We start from the raw sequence: 24,706 nt of genomic DNA on the forward strand, positions 1-24,706 counted from the left end.
TGAAATCCTTGCTTGCTGCAGCACAACAGAGTAATGTAAGCATGAATACAGAAATATATATGTATACTTCAGTAGAAGTTGTGTATATATATATGTGTCATGTGTCGTATATATATGTGCATTGTAAGGTAATGATGATAAAGTATATATATATATACACACATGCCAAAATCCCATATTCCAAGTCAAGTCAAGAGAGTTGTATTGTCATGTGTCCCAGTTGGGACAATGAAATCCTTGCTTGCTGCAGCACAACAGAGTATTGTAAGCATGATATACACACACACACACACACACACACACACACACACACACACACACACACACACACACACACACACATATATATAGAAATATATATATATTGTAATGATGATGCATGTAATCACACACAAGCCAGCATCACTAACTCCACCCCACTGTTACACTTATACTAACACGGCAGTGCTGATTAAAGATGAATTTAAATCACAATCTGTGTCTGGTGTACATCTACATGGTGTCAGAAGTGGGATCAGAATTCTTAGCAGTAGCATGCTGTAACGAGTAAACAGTCGGATCCTCTTGCAAGTTAATTGGGCTATGTTTGGGGATGGATTCTAGCTGGTATTGAGTGAGACTGTTATTGTCTCGTTGCAAAAAATTGAGATTAGACTTGGAGCCGGGCGAATTCTTCCCACAGGCCCGACTTGCTGCCTGACATGCAGATGCAAAGTGGTTTAACTTTTTACAGTAATTGCATGATTTCCCAAATGCAGGATAAGCTGATTGTCTGCTGTGTAAGTAATTGCAGTTAAGACATCTCTTCTGAGGATCGCTGTGAGCCGCCTGGCTTGTTTGGGTCATGAATCGCCTGTATCTGTGTTAGCTCGCTGCCTAGTGAAGCCCGTCAGATTGATGGATTTGGTTTCGTTAAAAACTCACAAAAATGATAAAAGAAACCCGACATAAATAATCAGATAAAGTGCAATAGGGTGTTATAGTTCACAAGGTACACAAAAATGCTGGAGAAACTCAGCGGGTGCAGCAGTATCTATGGAGCGAAGGAAATGGGCAACGTTTCGGGCTGAAACCCTTCTTCAGACTGGTGGGGGGGAGGCGGGGAGAAGAAGGGAAAAAGGAGGAGGAGGAGCCTGAGGGCTGAGGGAGAGGTAGGAAGGGGAGGAGACGGCAAGGGCTAAAGAAATTGTGAGAATTCAATGTTCATGCCACCAGGATGCAGACTCCCCAAGCGGAATATGAGGTGCTGTTCCGCCAATTTCCGGTGTTGCTCACTCTGGCCGTGGAGGAGGCCCAGGCCAGAGTGGTCGGATACGGAATGGGAGGGGGAGTTGAAGTGCTGAGGCACCGGGAGGTCAGGTTGGTTAATGCGGACCGAGTGGAGGTGTTCAGCGAAACGATTGCCAAGCCTACGCTTGGTCTCACCGATGTAGATCTGCTGACATCTAGAGCAGCGGATGCGATAGATGAGGTTGGAGGAGGTGCAGGTGAACCTCTGTCGCACCTGGAACGACTGCTTGGGTCCTTGAATGGAGTCGAGGGGGGAGGTAAAGCGACAAGTGCAGCATCTCTTGCGGTTGCAAGAGAAAGTGCCCGGGGAAGGGGTGGTGCGGGAGGGAAGGGAAGAATTGACCAGGGAGTTACGGAGGGAGCGGTCTTTGCGGAAGGCAGACTGGGGAAGATGTGGCAAGTGGTGGGGTCACAAGTGGCGGAGGTGGCGAAACTGACGGAGGACTATTTGTTGTATGTGTCGGCTAGTGGGGTGAAAGGTGAGGACCAGGGGGACTCTGCCCTTGTTGCAAGTGGGGGGGATGGGGAGAGAGAGCAGTGTTACGGGATATGGAGGAGACCCTGGTGCGAGCCTCATCTAAAGTAGGGGAGGGGAACCCCTGTTCCCTGAAGAATGAGGACATTTGTGAAGCCCTGTTTGATGGCTGTGGGGTAGCAGCTGTACCTGAACCTGGATGTACCAGATTTCAGGCTCCTGTACCTTCTACCTGATGGCAGTGGCGAGATGAGTGGGTGGCCAGGATGGTGTGGGTGGCCAGGATGATGTTGGCAGCCTTTTTGAGGCAGCGACTGTGATATATCCCTTTGATGGTGGGGAGGTCAGAGCCAATGATGGACTGGCCAGTGGTCACAACTTTCTGCATTCTTTTCCGCTCCTGGACGCTCAAGTTGCTGAACCAAGCCACGATGCAACCTGTCAGCATGCTCTCTACTGTGCACCTGTAGACGTTCGAGAGAGTCCTCTTTGACATACCGACTCTCCGTAATCTTCTCGGGAAGTAGATGCGCTGATGTGCTTTCTTTATAATTGCATCAGTGTGCTGTGACCAGGAAAGATCTTAGGAAATATGCACGCCCAGGAATTTGAAGTTCTTGACCCTTTCCACCATTGTTTCGTTGATATAAACGGGATTCTGGGTCCCTATCCTACCCATTCCAAAGTCCACAATCAGTTCCTTGATTTTGCTGGTGTTGAGAGCCAGGTTGTTGTGCTGGCACCATTTGGTCAATCGGTCGATCTTACTCATATACTCTGACTCATCACAATCAGTGATTCGTTTCACAACAGTGGTGTCTTTGGCAAACTTGATGATGGAGTTTGCACTATGTCCGGCTACACAGTCATGAGTATAGAGTGAGTACAGCAGGGGGCTGAGCACACCAGAGAAGACACTCAGCAACTGAGCGAACTGCAGTGGGTCGAGGTTGGTCCCCACAGGTTTTTAGAACACGACCGGGTATACTATCAGGTCCAGCAGCGGAAGTCCGCAGGAACTGGAGGACAGGTCCAGCAGCTGAAGTCCGCAGGAACTGGAGGACAGATGTGCGGTGCCCCTCTCACCGTTCCCAGCACCACTGTGTCGTTAATGTTTTCAATGATGATGAATGAATGAGTTACTCAAGCACTTTGTGTATTATATGAGAAGAATATTTGTCATCTGTTGCCCTTATGAATATTGTATATATGCTTATCAGGGCATTCAGCTGAATGTAATAACTCTTCAGTTTGTTTTAAGCATCTCAATTGCAGTGAATATTGCATAATGATTACATTCAGATTGCCTTGCAAAGTGCAATCACAGGAGGGGTTACCTTTGAAAAGTATTTCAGTTTTAACCCTTCTCACCAGGGTAGTAGCTGCCCTTCAGTTGCCCCATATCATTTCTTTTGAAATACAATCAATATTAATTGGTGTGAATCATTTGAGTGCCACATGAAAGTAATACATTTTTATTTTTACTGAGTGTTTAAAACTATTTTTGCAACTCGCTTTCCCCTCCTACCCAACCCTACCCAAAATCCAACTAAATGTGGAATATGTGGGTGCTGGGAGTAATTCATTGTTCAGGATACTGGCACAGAAATAGATAACAGAGGCACTTGAGTTGAAAGGCATATATCTTGTAAGTGTAAGATAGACACAAAATGTTGGAATAACTCAGCGGGACAGGCAGCATCTCTGGAGAGTAGGAATGGGTGATGGTTCAGGTCGAGACCCTTCTTCAGACTGATCCTGCTGAGTTACTCCAGCATTTTGTGCCTATCTTCAATTTAAACCAGCATCTGCAGTTCTTTCCTACATATCTTGTAAGTGTGTTCATCAATGTGCATTATTTCAAATTGCTACAATATATTAACAAGAGTCTGCCATTTGATAAGTCAGTGAAGAATCTATTCAGTTACATTTTACACTGAAGCTGCTTTGTTAATGGTGAAGCATCCACTTTACCTCTATCTAAATGTAATTTATCAACTTGAGCAGGTTTATTCTTTCTCATTATTTGGGTGGGAGGCAACCGAGCATTTTGTGAAGGCTGCAATTCTTCATTCTGTTCAATGTTGATTTTAAAATTTGCATTGTTAAGTTATTCTAAAGAGATAAAATATGAAAAATTTAATCAGTGTAGTTTGCATCTGATTTAAAATCTTTCTGTGCATACAGTGCCCTCCGTAATGTTTGGGACAAAGGCCCATCATTTATTTATTTGCCTCTGTACTCCACAATTTGAGGATTGTAATAGAAAAAAAAAATCACATATGGTTAAAGTGCACATTGTCAGATTTAATAAAGGCCATTTTATACATTTTGGTTTCACCATGTAAAAATTACAGCTGTGTTTATACGTAGTTCCCCCATTTCTGGGCACCATAATGTTTGGGACACATGGCTTCACGGGCGTTTGTAATTGTTCAGATGTGTCTTAACTGCCTCCTTAATGCGGGTATAAGAGAGCTCTCAGCACCTAGTCTTTCATTCAGTCTTTCCATCACCTTTGGAAACTTTTATTGCTGTTTATCTACATGAGGACCAAAGTTGTGCCAATGACAGTCAAATAACCCATTATGTGACTGAGAAACAAGAATAAAACTGTTATAGAGACATCAGCCAAATCTCAGGTTTACCAAAATCAACTGTTTGGAACATAATTAAGAAGAAAGAGAGCACTGGTGAGCTTACTAATCGCAAAGGGACTGACAAGCCAAGGAAGACCTCCACAGCTGATGACAGAAGAATTCTCTCCATAACAAAGCTAAATCTCCAAACATCTGTCCGACAGATCAGGAGTCAGGTGTGGATTTGTCAATGAGCACTGTCCACACAAGACTTCATGAACAGAAATACAGAGGTTACACTGCAAGATGCAAACCACTGGTTAGCCACAAAAATAGGATGGCCAGGTTTTAGTTTGCCAAGAAGTACTTAAAGGAGCAACCACCGTTCTGGAAAAAGGTCTTGTGGACAGATAAGATGAAGATTAATTTATATCAGAGTGATGGCAAGAGCAAAATATGGAGGAGAGAAGGAACTGCCCAAGATCCAAAGCATATCATCTCATCTGTGAAACATGGTGGTGGAGGTGTTATGGCTTGGGCATGAATGGCTGCTGAAGGTACTGGCTCACTTATCTTCATTGATGTTACAACTGCTGATGGTAGTAGCATAATGAATTCTGAAGTGTATAGACACATCCTATCTGCTCTAGTTCAAACAAATGCCTCAACTCATTGGCCGGCGATTCATTCCAAAGAAAGACAATGATCCCAAACATACTGCTAAAGGAATAAAGGAGTTTTTCAAAGCTAAAACATGGTAATTTCTTGAGTGGCCAAGTCAATTACCCGATCTGAACTCAATTGAGCAAGCCTTTTATATGCTGAAGAGAAAACTGAAGGGGACTTGCCGCTAAAACAAGCATAAGCTAAAGATGGCTGCAATACAGGCCTGGCAGAGCATCACCAGAGAAGACACCCAGCAACTTGTGATGTCCATGAATTGCAGACTTCAAGCAGTCATCGCATGCAGAGGATATGCAACAAAATACTAAACATGACTACTTTCATTTACATGACATTTCTGTGTCCCAAACATGATAGTGCCCTGAAATGGGGGGAATATGTATAAACACTGCTGTAATTTCTACATGGTGAAATCAAAATGTATAAACAAGGTCTTTATTAAAATTTGACAACGTGCACTTTAACCACATGTGATTTTTTTTTTTTTCCCCCCCTTTTTCTATTACTTATTGCTAATTGTGGAATACAGAGGCAAATAAATAAATGATGGGTCTTTGTCCCAAATATTGTGGAGGGCACTGTATATGGATGAAAATAGTTGATTATTTGTTATCATACTTTTCATAAATGGATTCAAGTGCCATTAAAGGTCTTCGTGCAACACAAATGTTTTTGATTCCCTGAAAACCTACTTTCTTAATTTCCATGCAATCATTCTATTTATTCACTTGGGTTTATTATTAGAGCTTGGGTTGAGTGGCTGAATGTTGAACAGCAGAAAGTCATTCACCGAGTAGTAAAATTTAATGCGATTTGTATTTTGTATTTACAAACCAGGTGGGCAAAGGCAAAAGCTAGAAATTTGTCCCGACGAGGTGATTACTCTTTTATTCGTATGGGTGTGGGGGTTGGCGTAAGGAACGGAGGTCAAATATAAATTCCACACCCATCTCCAGATAACACACTCTGCAATTGTCACATCTCTTTAAAAACATGTAGCAGATGAGATGACTGATGGGATGAGTTTAAGAAGGAACTGCAGATGTTGGAAAATCGAAGGTACACAAAAATGCTGGAGAAACTCAGCGGGTGGAGCAGCATCTAAGGAGTGATGGAAATAGGCAAGGTTTCGGGCCGAAATCCTTCTTCAGACAGTCTGGTCAGGCCTGCCAGCATATGATAGGAATGAACTGCAGATGCTGATTTATACCAAATGCTGGAGTAACTCAATGGGTCAGGCAGCATCTCTGGAGAAAAAGGATGGGTGACGTTTTGGCTTGGGACTCTACTTCAGACTGAAAGTATTTGGTGTGGGGGAAGGGGATAGCTAGGGGCGAAAAACGACCAGGGCAAATAGGGCCAGCGACAGATGACCTCCGGCAGGGTGGTGGTTCCATGGCCGGCCAGTTGGCTCGGGAAGGTGAGATCCTGATGGAGAAACAATGTGGTGAACTGTGGAACTGGTTAAATGGCTTGTGGAGGAGGGGGGGGTGGGAAGTGTTGGTAGAAGTCACTTAAAATGAGAGAATTCAATGTTCATACCGCTAGGTTGCTAACCTCATTCCCATACCCACACTGACCGTTGTGGCCTGGGCCACCTCCATTGCCAGAGTGAGTCCAAGTTGGAGGAACAGCACCTTCTATTCCACTTGTGTCGTTTACACTCCAGCTGCATGAACATAGAATTCTATAATTTTAAGCAACCTCTACTAGCACTCCATTCCCTCCCTCCCTCCTTGCTCCCTTCCTCCACCCTAGTTGTTTGACCAGTTCCACCTTCCCTTGCAACTGCAGAAGATGCAATACCTGTCACTATACCTCCTCCCTCGACTCTGTCCAGGAAACCCGACAATCCTTTCAGGTTAGGCAGAGGTTCATCCAAGCTCATCTACTGTATCCGTTGTTCATGATGTACACCGGCGAGATCAAACACAGACTGCATGATCATTTCGCGGAACACCTTCGTTCAGCCCGCGTGAACCAACCTGATCTCCCGGTTGCTGAACACTTTCATTTTCCTTCCCGTTCCTACACAGACCTTTCTGTCCTAGGTCTCCTCCATTGTCAGAGTGGGGCTAAACGCAAATTACCAGCTTACCCAGTGGTATGGTCGCTAAATTCCCTCCCCTCTGTATCCCTCCCCCACCCAAGTCGCACTAGCTTCTTGTTTTCACCCTACAAAGCTAACAATGGTCTGTTTACTTTATCATTGTTACTTTTTTTGCATATCTTTCATTCATTGCTCTTTAGCTCTCCACATCACCGTCTATATCTCATGTTTCCCTTATCCCGAACCAATCTGAAGAAGGGTCTCGACTCAAAACGTCACCCATTCCTTCTCTCCAGAGATGCTGCCTGTCCTGCTGAGTTACTCCAGCTTTTTGTGTCTATCTTTGGTTTAAACCAGTATCTGCAGTTCCTTCTCATATTTCTAAACCGCAACTCCTCCACCGAAAAAAACAAAATAAAAAGGGTGACACTCTAATAATTAATTCACCTTATGGTGGCTCCCCAAAAAACCCCCAATTATGTGCAACGGAGCCCTTGAGGAATACCTGTGATGCTGAGAATGTAGCTTCACAATATCAGAACAGAAAGAACCTACAGCAAAGCCTAGTTTCTACAGACCCCTTTATAACGGATCTTGATTATAGTGGATGGGCCTGCGATGTTACCCCCAGCTCGTAACGCCTCCCTGGTCGCTAAAACCCCCGGCTTCGCAAGTTGCAGCAACGAGCCATTCTTCACCCACCGCACAGTCCGTTTGAAGCATTGTAGCCTCTGGGGACTGTGCTTTCTTCAGGCCACCACCACCGACAGGAGACACTCAGTCACCATGGGGCTCCCTTCCCTCCCACCTGCAGCTGCTTCTTCCTGTCAGCTCCTCGGAAAGGCCTGCTCGGCCTTTCTCCCCCCCCCCCCCCCCCCACTTTCACCGCCTCTTCATCCTCCTCTCCACCCGCCGACACACTGACTGGAGGATGCAGCAATTCCAGGACTTTGTGTCCATTTGTGTATTAACCAGCATCTCCAGTTCTTGTTTCAATTATAGTATATACAATGAAAATACCGTACTCCGTTATAACGGACAATCAGCAATAAACAGACACCCCCATGCGTGGTCCTTTATAATGAGACTGGCCTCTCATCCAAATATTTACCTTAGCCACAAGTATATTTAGACACCGCAGCTCTCTTGATAGCTTATGGAAATTCAGCATGTCTCTAATGGCTCATAACGATTTCAATAGAAGTGCCATAAAAAGCATCCAATCTGGATGCATCACAGCTTGGTATGGCAACTGTGCTGCCTAGTATCCAAGGATGTTTAGATAATTGTCACGGGTACTGAGGTACAGTGAAAAGTTTGTTGCGTGCTAACCAGTCAGTGGAAAGACAGTACATGATTACTATCGGGCCATTCAATGTAGAGATCATAGTTAAAGTAAGAAATGTTGCTGTAGGAGAAGAGATTTAAAAGTGTGGAGCGGTTGTAATGTATGATTACTGATCTGCTTCTGTGGCTAGCACACAAATAGTCGCCTGGGTTAGGTATCATCTTGTCTACTTCCAATTGCAGTGAGGTATAATCAACTTTACAAAAGTGAAATTGTACAAATTGCAACAACTATATTGAGAAATTCAAGTGTAAATATAACTAGTCCATTAAAACTGCAGTTACTGCTGGAAGAGGCTAGTGCACAGCAGTAGCAAACCATTCGGATGTGGGTTTAGAACATGGCAAAGGCCTATATCGGCTTTCAGGCCCAAAGGATTAGACCATGTTAAACATACTATGCCAAACAGGACTATGAGTAGGTTAACTGATGATGAGTGTTTATTGCAACTGCTGGGGTTTAGAAGAATGGGGGACCTCATTGAAACATACAGAATAGTGAAAGGCTTGGATAGAGTGGATGTGGAGAGGATGTTTCCACTTGTGGGAGAGTCTAGGACTAGAGGTCATATTCTCTGAATTTTTAGGAAGGAGAGGGGAAATTTCTATAGTCAGAAGGTGGTGAATCTGTGGAATTCTGTGCCACGGAAGGCTGTGGAGGCCAAGTCAGTGGATATTTTTAAGGCAGAGATAGATAGCTTCTTGATTAGTGTGGGTATCAGAGGTTATGGGGAGAAGGCAGGAGAATGGGGTTAGGAGGGAGAGATAGATCAGCCATGATTGAATGGTGGAGTAAACTTGATTATGTGGTGAACTGTGGAACTGATTAAACAACTAGGGTGGAGGAAGGGAGCAAGGAGGGAGGGAGGGAGGGAAGGAAGGGGATAAGAGAGTGCAAGTAGAAGTTACTTAAAATTATAGAATTCAATGTTCATACGGCTTGGGTTTAAGCTACACAAGTGGAATAGGAAGTCTGTTCCTCCAATTTGCGTGTGGCCTCACTCTTGCAATGGAGGCGGCCCAGGCCACAACAGTCAGTGTGGGAATTGGAAGGGGGTTAGCAGCCCAGTGGTAAGAACATTGAATTCTCTAATTTTAGGCGACTTCTACCAATACTCCCTTCCCCTCCAGCCATTTAACCAGTTCCACAGTTCACCACATTGTTTCTCCCTCAAGATCTCACCTTCCTGAGACAACTGGCCGACCAGCGAACCACCACCCTGTCCGAGGTCATCTGTCGCTGGCCCTGTTTGCCCTGGTCGTTTCTCGCCTCTAGCTAACCCCTTCCCCCACACCCAATACTTTCAGTTTGAAGAAGAGTCCCAAGCCAAAACGTCACCCATCCTTTTTCTCCAGAGACGCTTCCTGACCCACTGAGTTACTCCAGCATTTTGTGTCTATTTTTGGTATAAACCGGCATCTGCAGTTCCTTCCTATCACCCTACGAATAGGGATGCTCATACAGTCAGCAAGCAGGTAGGACAGAAGCAAACTTCGCAGGACAATGGAGATGGCGTGCTGGCAGGCCTGACCAGACGCATCTCATCTGCTACATGTTTTTAAAGAGAAGTAACAAATGCAGAGTGTGTTAGCTGGAAATTGATGTGGAATTTACATTTAACCTCAGTTCCGTACGCCCAACCCCCACACCGTGCGAAAAAAGAGAGTATTGCTGCATAATCACATCATCAGGACACATTTGTAGGTTTTTCCTATGCCCACCTGGTGTGTGAATGCATAATACAAATCGCATTAAATTTTACTACTCTGGGTGAATGACTTTTGCTGTTAAACATTCAGTCGCTCAACCCAAGCTCTAATAATAAGCGCAATCCAACAATAATAAATAGGATGATTGCATGGAAATAAAGAAAGTAGATTTTAAGAGAATCAAACAGTTTGTCGCACGAAGACTTTTAATGGAACTTGAATCCATTTGTGCAATGCATGATAATTAATAATTAACTATTATCATCCATATATGCAAGGAAAGCATTTTTTTTTATAATCGGAGGCAAACTACAATGATTAAAATTTCATATTGACCTCTTTGGAATCAAGTCAAGAATGTTTGTCATATGTCCCAGATAGAAAAATGAAATTCTTGCTTACTGCAGTACAACAGAATATGTAAACATAGTACACTGTAAACAACATGATAAACCAGAGAGAAAAAAAAGTGTGCGCGCACACACACACACACACACACACACACACACACACACACACACACACACACACAAAACAAAGAATAGTAGTGCAATAATATGGTCAATTGTAGTTCAGAGCTTATTTGAGGTTGTGGTGTTTAATAGCCTGATGGTTATTTGTGGTTATAGTGTTTAATAGCCTGATGACTGAAGGAAAAAGCTGTTCTTGAACCTGGGCATTACAGTTTTCAGGCTCCTGTACCTTCTTCCTGATGGCAGTGGTGAAATGAGTGTGTCGTCAGGGTGGTGTGGGTTTTTGAGGCAGCGACTCCGATAAATCCCTTCGATGGTGGGGAGGTCAGAGTCAGTGATGGACTGGGCAGTGTTCACAGCTTTTTGCAGTCTTTTCTGCTCCTGGACGTTCAAGTTGCCAGGCCAGGGTGCAATCAGTCAATATGTTCTCTACTGTGCACCTGTAGAAGTAAACCATGCAAAAATTTAAATCAACATTGAACAGAATGAAGAATTGCAGCCTTTATAAAATGCTCAGTTGACTTCCCACCCAAACAATGTGAAAGAATAAACCTGCTCAAGTTGATAAATTACATTTAGATAGATGTAAAGTGGGTGCTTCACCATCAACAAAGCAGCTTCAGTGTAAAATGTAACTGAATAGATTCTTCACTGACTATTATTAAATGGCAGACTCTTGTTAATATATTGCAGCAAATTGAAATAATGCATGTTTAAGAACACAAGATATGTAGGAAAGAACTGCAGATGCTGGTTTAAATCGAAGATGGGCACAAAATGCTGGAGCAACTCAGCGGGACAGGCAGCATCTCTGGAGAGAAGGAATGGGTGATGTTTCAGGTCGAGACCCTTCTTCAGACTGATCAGTCTGTTATGGGCCTGTCCCACTTAGGTGATTTTTTGCTGTCGTAGGTTGTCGCCAGGTGTCGTAGGTGAATTCCATTAAAACTAGTCCCTAGCAGACGCCTAAAGAGTTGCCTAAGTGGGACAGGCCCACTACTCCAGCATTTTGTGTAACAAGATATATGCCTTTCAACTCAAGTGCCTCAGTTATCTATTTCTGTGCCATTATGCTGAACAATGAATTACTCCCAGCACCCACACATTGCACATCAAGTGGGAGTTTGCTTGGGCAGTTTACAGCCCAGTGATATGAATATTGATTTCTCTCACTTCAGGTAGCCCCCGGCATTCCCTCTCTCTCTCTATCCCTCCCCCACCCAAGTCGTACGAGCTTCTAATTTTCACCCTACAAACAGCGAACAATGGCATGTTTTCTTTAGAAAATTCAGAGGATCTGAACATTCTTCATTTGAACATTCAGAGGATCGGGTGGCAGAGGAACTGAAGGAAATCCACATTAGGCAGGAAATGGTGTTGGATAGACTGATGGGACTGAAGGCTGATAAATCCCCAGGGCCTGATGGTCTGCATCCCAGGATACTTAAGGAAGTGGCTCTAGAAGTCGTGGATGCATTGGTGATAATTTCCCAATGTTCTTTCGACTCGGGATCAGTTCCTGTGGATTGGAGGGTAGCTAATGTTATCCCACTTTTTAAGAAAGGCGGGAGAGAGAAAACAGGAAATTATAGACCAGTTAGCCTGACATCGGTGGTGGGGAAGATACTGGAGTCAATTATAAAAGATGAGATAGCCGAACATTTGAATAGCAGTGACAGGATTGGTCCGAGTCAACATGGATTTACGAAGGGGAAATCATGCTTGACTAATCTTCTGGAATTTTTTGAAGATGTCACTAGAAAAATGGACAAGGGATGTAGTGTACCTGGACTTTCAGAAAGCATTTGATAAGGTCCCACATAGGAAATTAGTGGGCAAAATTAGGGCACATGGTATTGAGGGTAGAAGGCTGACATGGATAGTGAAGTGGTTGGCAGACAGGAAACAAAGAGTAGGGATTAACGGGACCCTTTCAGAATGGCAGGCAGTGACTAGTGGGGTACCGCAAGGCTCGGTGCTGGGACCGCAGCTATTTACAGTATACATCAATAATTTGGATGAAGCGATTCAAGTAATATTAGCAAATTTGCAAATGACACAAAGCTGGGTGGCAGTGTGAACTGTGAGGAGGATGCTATGAGAATGCAGGGTGACTTGGACAGGTTGGGGGAGTCGGCAGATGCATGGCTGATGAAGTTTAATGCGGATAAATGTGAGGTTATCCACTTTGGTAGCAAAAACAGGAAGGCAGATTACTATCTAAATGGCGTCAAGTTGGGAAAAGGTGAAGTACAACGGGATCTGGGGGTCCTTGTACATCAATCTATGAAAGTAAGCATGCAGGTACAGCAGGCAGTGAAGAAAGTGAATGGCATGTTGGCCTTTATAACAAGAGGAATCGAATATAGGAGCAAAGAGGTCCTTCTGCAGTTATGCAGAGCCCTAATGAGACCACACCTGGAGTATGGTGTGCAGTTTTGGTCCCCTAATTTGAGGAAGGACATTCTTGTTATTGAGGGAGTGCAGCGTAGGTTTACAAGGTTAATTCCCGGGATGGTGGGACTGTCATATGCTGAGAGAATGGAGCAGCTGGGCTTGTACACTCTGGAGTTTAGAAGGCTGAGAGGGGATCCCATTGAAACATATAAGATTGCTAAGGGCTTGGACATGCTAGAGGCAGGAAACATGTTCCCGATGTTGGGGGAGTCCAGAACCGGGGCCACAGTTTAAGAATAAGGGTTAGGCCATTTAGAACGGAGACAAGGAAACACTTTTTCTCAGTGAGTGTGGGTGTGAAATTCTCTGCCTCAGAGGGCGGTGGAGGCAGGTTCTCTGGATGCTTTCAAGAGAGAGCTATATAGGGCTCTTAAAAATAGTGGAGTCAGGGGAGATATGGGGAGAAGGCAGGAACAGGGTACTGATTGGGGATGATCAGCCATGATCACATTGAATGGCAGCGCTAGCTCGAAGGGTCGAATGACCTACTCCTGCACCTATTGTCTATTATCATCGTTGCATTTTTGCATATCTTTTATTCATTGTTCTTTATCTCTCCACATCACTGTCTATATCTCTCGTTTCCCTTATCCCTAACCAGAAATGCCTCAACCTGAATCATCACGCATTCCTTCTCTCCAGAGATGCTGCCTGTCCCGCTGAGTTACTCCAGCTTTTTGTTTAAGAAAGAACTGCAGATGCTGGAAAAATTGAAGGTGGAGCAATGGTGACGTTTCGGGTCGAGACCGAAACGTCACCGATTCCTTCGCTCCATAGATGCTGCCTCACCCGCTGAGTTTCTCCAGCATTTTTGTCTATCTTCCAGCCTTTTGTTTCTATCTTTAGAAATATGAAAGTTGTCTGCAGGCAATGGAGAGAAAAGAGAGCATCCAAAATTGGTCTAACTCCTGGCTTCATGCTTTCAGACTTTAGCTACATAACTGACGTTTGGTAACAATGGGGGTTTTTTTTAGAGATGTTGTAACTTGGCACAGTGTATGTTGTTTTGTTTCAGAAGTCAGTTAATGAGGGTTCATAAAAACAATGAGGAGATATGTCATTTTCAATTACTTGGTGGGGTTGGATCAGTGGGACAAAATGTCAGCCAATGTTAAAAGTACTGCTCTTAATAGGTCTTAGGACAGTGCTATGATTAAACAGCTCTATTGTTGCCCCAGATTTTTGTATGAATACTGTAGGTTTAATAATAAGAGTAGGCCTTTGTCTTGCATTTAGCCCGTGTTACCCTTTGTCTATCATTTTTACCTTTTGTTACCCTCTGTAAATGTATGCAGGATATTTGCGGGAATGTATGCGGGATAGTTTTCTAAACCAACATGTAGAGGAACCAATGAGAAAGCAGGCTATTCTAGACTGGGTATTGAGTAATGAGGAAGGGTTAGTTAGCAGTCTTGTTGTGCGTGGCCCCTTGGGCAAGAGTGACCATAATATGGTTGAGTTCTTCATTAGGATGGAGAGTGACATTGTTAATTCAGAAACAAGGGTCCTGAACTTAAAGAAAGGTGACTTTGAGGGTATGAGACGTGAATTGGCCAAGATAGACTGGCAATTGATTCTTAAAAGGGTTGACGGTGGATATGCAATGGAAGGCATTTAAAGACAGCATGGATGAACTACAACAATTGTTCATCCCAGTTTGGCAAAAGAATAAATCAGGGAAGGTAGTGCATCCATGGATAACAAGGGAAATCAGGGATAGTATCAAAACAAAAGATGAAGCATACAAATTAGCCAGAAAAAGCAGCCCACCAGGGGACTGGGAGAAATTCAGAGTCCAGCAGAGGATGACAAAGGGCTTAATTAGGAAAGGGAAAATAGATTATGAAAGAAAACTGGCAGGGAACATAAAAACTGACTGCAAAAGTTTTTATAGATATGTGAAGAGGTAAAGATTAGTTAAAACAAATGTAGGTCCCTTGCAGTCAGAAACAGGCGAATTGATCATGGGGAACAAGGACATGGCAGACCAATTGACTAATTACTTTGGTTCTGTCTTCACTAAGTGAAGACATAAATAATCTGCTGGAAATAGCAAGGGACCGGGGGTCAAATGAGATGAGGAACTGAGTGAAATCCAGGTTAGCCGGGAAGTGGTGTTAGGTAAATTGAATGGATTAAAGGCCGATAAATCCCCAGATAAGTTGCCCCAGAAATTGTGGATTAGTGATAATTTTTCAAAACTCTTTAGATTCTGGAGTAGTTCCTGAGGATTGGAGGGTAGGTAATGTAACCCCACTTTTTAAAAAGGGAGGGAGAGAGAAAACGGGGAATTACAGACCAGTTAGTCTAACATCGGTAGTGGGGAAACTGCTAGAGTCAGTTATTAAAGATGGGATAGCAGCACATTTGGAAAGTGGTGAAATCATTGGACAAAGTCAGCATGGATTTATGAAAGATAAGTCATGTCTGACAAATCTTATAGAATTTTTCGAGGATGTAACTAGTAGAGTGGATAAGGGAGAACCAGTGGATGTGTTATATCTGGACTTTCAGAAGGCTTTCGACAAGGTCCCGCATAAGAGATTAGTATGCAAACTTAAAGCACACGGTATTGGGGGTTCAGTATTGATGTGGATAGAGAACTGGCTGGCAAACAGGAAGCAAAGGGTAGGAGTAAACGGGTCCTTTTCAGAATGGCAGACAGTGACTAGTGGGGTACCGCAAGGCTCAGTGCTGGGACCCCAGCTATTTACAATATATATTAATGATCTGGATGAGGGAATTGAATGCAACATCTCCAGGTTTGCGGATGGCACAAAGCTGGGGATCAGTGTTAGCTGTGAGGAGGATGCTAGGAGGCTGCAAGGTGACATGGATAGGTTTGGTGAGCGGGCAAATGCATGGCAGATGCAGTATAATGTGGATAAATGTGAGGTTATCCACTTTGGTGGCAAAAACAGGAAAGTAGACTATTATCTGAATGGTGGCCGATTAGGAAAAGGGGAGATGCAACGAGACCTGGGTGGCATGGTACACCAGTCATTGAAAGTAGGCATGCAGGTGCAGCAGGCAGTAAAGAAAGTGAATGGTTTGTTAGCATTCATAGCAAAAGGATTTGAGTATAAGAGCAGGGAGGTTCTACTGCAGTTGTACAGGGTGTTGGTGAGACCACACCTGGAGTATTGCGTACAGTTTTCGTCTCCTAATCTGAGGAAATACATTCTTGCCGTAGAGGGAGTACAGGGAAGGTTCACCAGACTGATTCCTGGGTTGGCAGGACTTTCATATGAAGAAAGACATAGAAACATAGAAACATAGAAATTAGGTGCAGGAGTAGGCCATTCGGCCCTTCGAGCCTGCACCGCCATTCAATATGATCATGGCTGATCATCCAACTCAGTATCCCGTACCTGCCTTCTCTCCATACCCCCTGATCCCCTTAGCCACAAGGGCCACATCTAACTCCCTCTTAAATATAGCCAATGAACTGGCCTCAACTACCCTCTGTGGCAGAGAGTTCCAGAGATTCACCACTCTCTGCGTGAAAAACGTTCTTCTCATCTCGGTTTTAAAGGATTTCCCCTTTCTGGAAGACTGGATAGACTCGGCTTGTACTCACTAGAATTTAGAAGATTGAGGTGGGATCTTATAGAAACTTACAAAATTCTTAACGGGTTGGACAGGCTAGATGCAGGAAGATTATTCCTGATGTTGGGGAAGTCCAGAACAAGGGGTCACAGTTTAAGGATAAGAGAGAAGTCTTTTAGGACCGAGATGAGAAAATCATTTTGTACACGGAGAGTGGTGAATCTGTGGAATTCTCTGCCACAGAAGGTAGTTGAGGCCAGTTCATTGGCTATATTTAAGAGGGGGGTTAGATATGGCCCTTGTGGCTAAAGGGATCAGGGGGTATGGAGGGAAGGCAGGTACGGGATACTGAGTTGGATGATCATCAGCCATGATCATATTGAATGGCGGTGCAGGCTCGGAGGGCCGAATTGCCTCCTCCTGCACCTATTTTCTATGTTTCTATGTCTCTGCTTTTATGTTATGGGTAGAAATCTGGATATTTGGGGTTTGGAGGGAGATATAGATCATCCATAATTGAATGGCGGTGTTGACTTGATGGGCTGAATGGCCTAATTCTGCTCCTTTCACTTATGAGCTTATGAAGTATCAAACTGATATTTTTCATTATTGCCGTGAGATGCAAGTTGGCCTTTGAAATGGAAATTAGTGTTTTTTAATTTGAAGAGTTAGATGGTGTCAGTATTTAAATGAACTAATATTGCAAATATGCAAGCTGTGATTTGTAAAGATTGTATAAAGGCTCGAATGAGACAGTCATGTCTCACACACTTGTGATTGAGAGAATTGATTGTACTCAAATGATCATGGATATTATATTAAATTAATTTTGGATTGTTCTTAGTAACCTACTGACAGTAGGCAGACAAATATTTCCTTTCACCATGCACCTAAACAGTAATCTATTAGCTCCTTTTACAATATTACTATTGCAATATGAATGAACAAATATAAATTAATATGTGGGACGAAACTGCAGATGCTGGTTTAAATCAAAGTTAGGCACAAAATGCTGAAGTAACTCAGCGGGACAGGCCACATCTCTGGAGAAGGAATGGGTGACGTTTTGGGTTGAGACCCTTCAGATTTAATGGTTACATTCTATTTGTGTACAGGTGCACAACCTTTTATCCGAAAGCCTTGGGACCAGACACTTGTCGGATTTCGGACATTTTCGGATTTCCGAATGGAAGATTTTTAGCGTAGATTAGGTAGGTAGCGCGGGCGGCTTGAAAAGTCTGGAGCAGCTGCCTCCTCCCCGGAGACCGGGAGAATCATTGCATAAATGTTAGTCAGTTAGTTTGGAGGGATTTTATGTGGTGGTGGTGGTGGAGTAGGGGTGAAGGGGGAAACTTTAATTCTTAGTCCCCTACCTGGTCGGCGACTCCCAACCTCGCGGAGCTGGGGGCTTCGTCCGGCTGCGGGCGGCGCCGGTTGGAGCTCCGACCCCGGCAACTCTACCCCTGGCTGCGAGGCGCTCCAAATCCAGCGACGCTCCGCGAACGTTGGGTCGGCGGCCACAGCGCTCCGGAGCTTGCCGCACGGCGACCCGGTAAGGCATTGCCCGCTCCCCGCTGGTATCCCAGCGCTGCGACGCCGCCGACTCCCGACATTCGCGGAGCTGGGGCGTCGGCCGCGGGCCGCGCTGGATTTGGAGCGCCTCGCAGCCAGGGGTAGAGTTGCCGGGGTCGTGGACTGGAGCTACAACCGGCTCCGCCCGCGTGTACCCCCACCGGCCACAGCGCTGCGGAGCTTACTGCACGGCGACCCGGTAAGGCATTGACCGCTCCCCGCCTCTCCGACCAGGTAGGGGACTAAGAATTAAAGTTTACCCCTTCACCCCCCCTTCACATAAAAGCCCTCCAAACTAACTGACTAACATTTAAGCAATGATTTACAGATGTTTAAGCGTCTCCTGGTCTCCGGGGAGGAGGCAGCCGCTACAGTAGTACAGACCTGGGTTGACCGTGGGTCGTTTCGGGTCAAGTTTGGCGCCAAACGCGAGCTTTGGTGCGCAGACGACATCTGAAAAAAATGGCCGGTTTTCGGAGTTTTTCGGTTTCCGGAACACCGGATAAAAGGTTGTGCACCTGTATTTATTAGTGATATAGGTGATTATTTATTAGTATTCTTTATTGGGGATCTACAAAACTAACATTTTGGTAGGTTAGGATTGTTGGCTGAACAAATCTAAGAAAGTGTTTTAATCATTATTACTTGAATGGTGAATGTTTAAGAGATCTGTCTACTTCAGTGCACTTTACAGTTGGACTCTGTGTAAGTTTAATTGGATTGGGAAGTGAGCTGTAATTTGCATTTGAGTAAACACTCAACTTTAGTTTTCGCAATGTTTTAAGTTATAAGTTATATTTTTAAATGTTTCTTGGTTGTAAAGGAGTCACATGGGGAAATGACACTTAATGTACATAGTAATCTTAAACATTGCAAAGAAGAGTTAAACTGGTTACTCTAAATCTTCCCTCCTTTTGTTAATGTATGCCCATAGCAGGATTTTAGCTTGCGCACTCTTTAGGATCTTGAATGTTCATGATATTACCTTGCCGTTGACTCTACTGAAATTCTAAACCGTGTTTTTTGTCTTGGTTTATCCCGATATTCTTTTTGATACATTACACACACTTCCGCACACAGAAAATGATCCCTGCTGCTTTGACTTGAACCAAGTCTCATACATGCAAAAAAAGACACAGAGCTGGAGTAATTCAGTGGTCAGGCAGTGTAGGTTCCAAGATGGTGCCCAACCCAGGCGACTATTTGCATGCTAGCCACAGAAGCAAATCTACAATCACATATTCCAATCGCTCCACACCCTTAAATCTCTATTCCTACAGCAACGTTACTTAATCTAACTATGATCTTCAGTAAATGTTATTCCCATATCATGTATCTATACACTGGAAATGGCTCGATTGTAATCATGCATTGTCTTTCTGCTGACTGGATAGCATGCACACAAGCTTTTCACTGTACCTCAGTACCCGTGTAAACTGAACTGTGGGAGTGGATGGAAAAAGTGTAAGGTCGAACTAATGTGAACGGGTGACCGATAGTCGGCATGGACAGAGTGGGCTAAAGGGCGTGTTCCCCTGTGTGTCTTTCAATGATTTCCAGCACCAACTGTGTGATAGAAATAGTCTATGAGCTATGGAGGTTTTGCTATCTTTAGCAAGATTTTAATAACTATCTACTGTATCTTGAGAAGGGGAAATTATATGAAGATTGTATTTTTTTTCCCCAACGAAAGTTATCTATTTCAGTTGGCAAACAAATTGTTCAGTGCTTTAGCACTATCATCGGTTGCATGGTAATGTTGTCCATACGAAGCTACCACTGAAATCAAACAGAAAATTCTGTACACACACACACGCACGCACACACACACACACACACACACTGTATGGGAAGGATCACTTAAGCCCTTTAAAAAAGAGGGGGGGAGGAGGAGGAGTGGAATCAACTTTTAAGAAGCCAGAGATACACGGCTATGAAGCTTGGCGGACATTAACATTACCGGTCGGTTATCCTTGGTTCTGAAAACTACTGTTTACGTTTTTTCCCCCAATGAGCCAATGAAATTCACCGGTCAGCACCCGCTACAACCTACGAGAACCTACGACAACCTTCGACCTCCTGGCGACCCACTACCTCTGCGCCTACGGCAGGAGAATTCTCGCCACTCTCCATGACGGCTTCATTCTGGTCGCTGCTAATTTTTAAACATGTTGAAAAATTTGCGGCGACCAGATTGAGGCCGCGACTAGTTCCCAAAATACAGGTACCCCTCACAACCATGAAGGCGACTACCCGGCAACCACCCACGAACATGTGGCGACCACATAGTCTCATGCAGTCGCCTAAAAAGTCGCCAAAGTGGGACATAAGTGTTATTTAAGTTGATCAAAATAATTGTAACAAACATTTAAATCTGGTGTCTTTCCCCGTGGTTAAAAATCCATAAATTCTCAAAATTAAATTGATGTAATTTTGTCCCATATTTGAGTGGATACCTGGAGGGTGATGTGGGGAGAGACAAAAGGGGTAATTTCCTGACCAATTCTTGGGAAGATGCAGAGTGATGGAGGAGCTTAGCGAGTGTGGCTGCATCTCAGGAGAACATGGATAGGTGTTGTTTCATGCTGGAAACCTACTTCAGACTTGGACTGTAGAGTGTGGTGTGGCGTTGGTAAGTAATTGACAATTGGTTCGCAGCCATAGAATGGGCCTTTATGTCAGATTGTCAGCAAGTGCAGTATTTTATTCTTGGATAGGTTGAGCATTGGTGTTGGGAGTGCCTTGATCATGTTCAGAAAATGTTAAGGGAGGAACAGATTTCAAGAGGGACTTGAGTCTGATTCAGCAGGAGGAGCATAGAGTGGTTGAAGTGACCCTTCCCCATTGCTTCTTTCTTCCAGCTATCTTCACTCTACTCCTTCAGACTGCGGATCGGACACAAACCCCAAAAAACATCGTCCATCCATTTCACTCCACGGGTGCTGCCCGATCCGCTGAGTTGCTCCAGCAGTTTGCGTTCTAACATGGTTCATAATTCCTGACTGTTGACAACAGTTCTGCATGCAAATTCCATCCTATCTAAGATTAGTTTTATCTCGCAATTGAACCAGATCTTTACTTCCTTCTACCTTCACCACACTTTTCTTTTGGCATCCTGAATAAAAGCATCCTACATGCAGGTTTCTTCATAACCGAGGGCATATCGTTACTTTTCATGTTGTATTGCCTGGTGCTCTGGACTAGTGACCATAACTTGCCTTTCACAATTATATTTCTCCTCATTAATTTTTTGATCCTGAGCATTTCCGCTGATTATTTTTCCCCCTTACATTTCTAGCTCAATCCTTCAGTACTCCCAACCTCTCTAAGCTCCTCCTACTGACACTCAATTCACCCTTGAACAAGCCTTTTCTTCCCTTAATATTTCTGAATGGAATCATCAAGGCGCTCCCAACACCAAGGCCAACCTTATCCAAAAGTAAAATAATACATATGTTGGAAGTCTGAAATAATAGCCGATTGTTTTACTTGAGAACCAATTCTGGCAATTACTTACCAACGCTACACCACACTCTATGGACCCAGTGAACTTATCATGAAATCAGCCAATATGTCCCTCTCCACATCCCCTCACAAGTATCCATTCAAATGAGGGACAAAACTGAGTCAATTTAATTTTGAGAATTTATGGAGTTTTATCTAGAGCTTACACATATATTCTAATTAATTAGAATATCTAGAACAACACTTGTGGTTAAAATTAAAATGCTGCAATTGCTTGTCAATTGGAAGTAAAATGGAAATGAATTGAAATATACAGCAGTGCACTAGTTTAGTTTGGAGATGCAGCATGAAAACAGGTTATTCGGCCCACCGAATCCACATCAAACAATGATCACCCGTACAATAGTTCTATCCTACACACCAGGGACAATTTACAGGGGCCGATTACCCTACAAACCTGCACGTCTTTGGAATGCGGAAGGAAACCAGAGAAAACCCCTGCGGTCACAGAGAAAACGTACAAACTCTGTCCAGACAACACCCATAGTCAGGATCGAACCCGTGTCTCTGGTCCTGTAAGGCAGCAACTTTACCGCTTTGCCGCCTTCTAGTTGTGCTCTTGATTATTTCCAGCACTTTCCATATTGTTTTCCTGGTGGCTTTGTATGCGTAATGGTACGATATAATCACCAACACACTGCTGAACAATTATTTTCCCATCCAACCAAAATCTGCACCCTAAGCAAAACATCTCTTGCATTGGTCACAAACTATATTGTATCGCTCATCCGGTGCTGGTAATCTGAAAGAGAAGACAATGTATTGAAATGCAATGTGCCATTTTCATCTCCACCTATCCTGTTGTCCAGGCTCATTTCCAGGCGAAGTGAAACGTCACCTATTCCTATTCATAATTTTCATAATAAATGATTATTTTTGATGTTTGGGAATAGCTCTGCCCAGGACAGGAAGGTTCTGCAGAGAACCGAACGTACTATGGGAACTACACTCGCCCCCCCAGCAGGACCTATACACCAAGAGGTGCAGGTGCAGAGTCAGCAACATTATGGGGGACCCCTACCACCCCTGCAATGCACTGCTCCAGCTGCTACGGTCAGGCAAACGCCTCCGCTGTCATGCTGTGAAAACAGAGAGGATGAGACTGAGTTTCTTCCCACAGGCCATCAGGACTGTAAGCTCTTATCTCACCGGGGACTAATTTACTGTACTGATTGTGTCTTTTGTAAACAAATATTTTCTAACATGTAAATACTGATACTGTTCTGTATGTGACAAAGTTGACTTGACTTGACTTTTCTCAAGAGATGCTGACTGACCCATTGAGGTACTTCAGCATTTTGTGACTATTTTCAATGCCGTAATCTACTTGTTGACCTTTCAATTCATAGCTGAATTATAAACTATCACAGACAAAACAACACATAGATGTTATATGTATGAGACTTGAGAAATTAATACAAAAGGCAGAATCTGGAAACAGAGGTTTGTGAAAGTGGTCTATAAGAATATTGAGGTAAACTGAGATTAAAAAAATATGGTCTAGAATTTCCATAGTAAAGACAGTCGAGGGCAGAAACAACAAATATTATGAATGTTTAAGGTCCAGAAGAGTGGGCAAGTTAAAATCCCAATGTGCAGGATAAACCTGGACTGTGATTTCTTAGCCATCGACCTGCATCAACAAAAGGAGGGAGGAAAATAAAGTAGTAATTTTCATAATGAATTATTCTTTTCAATGTTCAAGATTACTGTTCACATCAAAGGCTATTTCCCCACGGGACATCTTTCCAAATAAGAAATCTTTAAAAATACAATTAAATTACAACTTGGAACTTTGCAAAAAAAATTAAAGTTGAGCTTTCACTCAAATGCAAATTACAGCTTGCCTTCCAATTCAATTAAACATAAGCAGAGTTCAACAATAAATGGACTAAAGTAGGCAGGTCCCTTAAACATTCACTGTTCAAGTAATAATGGATTCTGACCTGAAACGTTATCTATCCACTTTTCCATGGATGATGCCAAAGCTGCTGAGTTACTCCAGCAGGTTTTTTTTGTTCAAATTTCCAACATCTGCAATCCCTAATGACCATGTCATATTTTGTTTTGAGTAGGATGTATTGCAGGTGAATAGGTGGGAGATATTTCTGGTCAATTTTAAGGTTTGGGAGAGACGCTAAATTATTTTTGCAATGGAAAAATTATGGTAAACATTGGAATGCACAAAAGGAATGCACAAAAACAGACAGGAAAGTTACTTCCATTGTGAATTGTGGAACCTAAACCAGGAATGAGCATTTGGTTAAAGTTGAAGAACCAAACAAACTACTTTTCTATTTGTAGTCTGAAGAAGGGTTTTGGCCCGAAACGTTGCCTATTTCCTTCGCTCCAAAGATGCTGCTGCACCCGCTGAGTTTCTCCAGCATTTTTGTGTACCTTCGATTTTCCAGCATCTGCAGTTCCTTCTTAAACTCTTTTCTATTTGAGTGACTAGCAGCATTGACTTCATTCAAAGTTATGTTTAAGAAAGAACTGCAGATGCTGGAAAAATCGAAAGTAAATCGAAGGTCAATCAAAGTTATAATAACTGCTGCAACTTAAAGGTGTTAAGCCTTCAATTAACAAACTGGCTTGACTGGTTATTCTGCTCTGCCAAATCTTGAGGCAGTGAAAGAGACAAATAAAACCTGAAAATACAAGAGGAGGCAAATAAAAGACCGTGAATTCGAGATTAAATAATAGAATGGGTGATTATCTTAAATTGTGCATTGTTGAGTCTAGAGTAAATTTTGAATTCTATTTTCTTGTATGTAACAAGGGGGGGTGGGGGGGTCTAACCTGAAAGGACTGTTGGTGGCCCTGGATGGAGTCGAGGGAGGAGGTAGAGGAGTCAAGTCAAGTCAAGTTTATTTGTCACATACACATACGAGATGTGCAGTGAAATGAAAGTGGCAATGCTCGCGGACTTTTGTGCAAAAGACAAACAACAAAACAACCAAACAAACTATAAACACAATCATAACACACATATTCT

At 43.4% G+C, this 24,706-nt stretch overlaps 1 protein-coding gene across 1 annotated transcript in view; it reads left to right on the plus strand.

Annotated features, from left to right (window-relative positions):
* The window catches only part of LOC129697066 (lysophospholipid acyltransferase 2-like), a 128,634-nt gene that overhangs the window by 11,177 nt on the left and 92,751 nt on the right, over nucleotides 1-24,706 (plus strand). The window lies entirely within an intron of this gene.

The sequence above is a fragment of the Leucoraja erinacea genome, chromosome 5 (assembly GCF_028641065.1).
Source record: "Leucoraja erinacea ecotype New England chromosome 5, Leri_hhj_1, whole genome shotgun sequence".
In the NCBI taxonomy this organism is placed as follows: Eukaryota; Metazoa; Chordata; class Chondrichthyes; order Rajiformes; family Rajidae; genus Leucoraja; species Leucoraja erinaceus.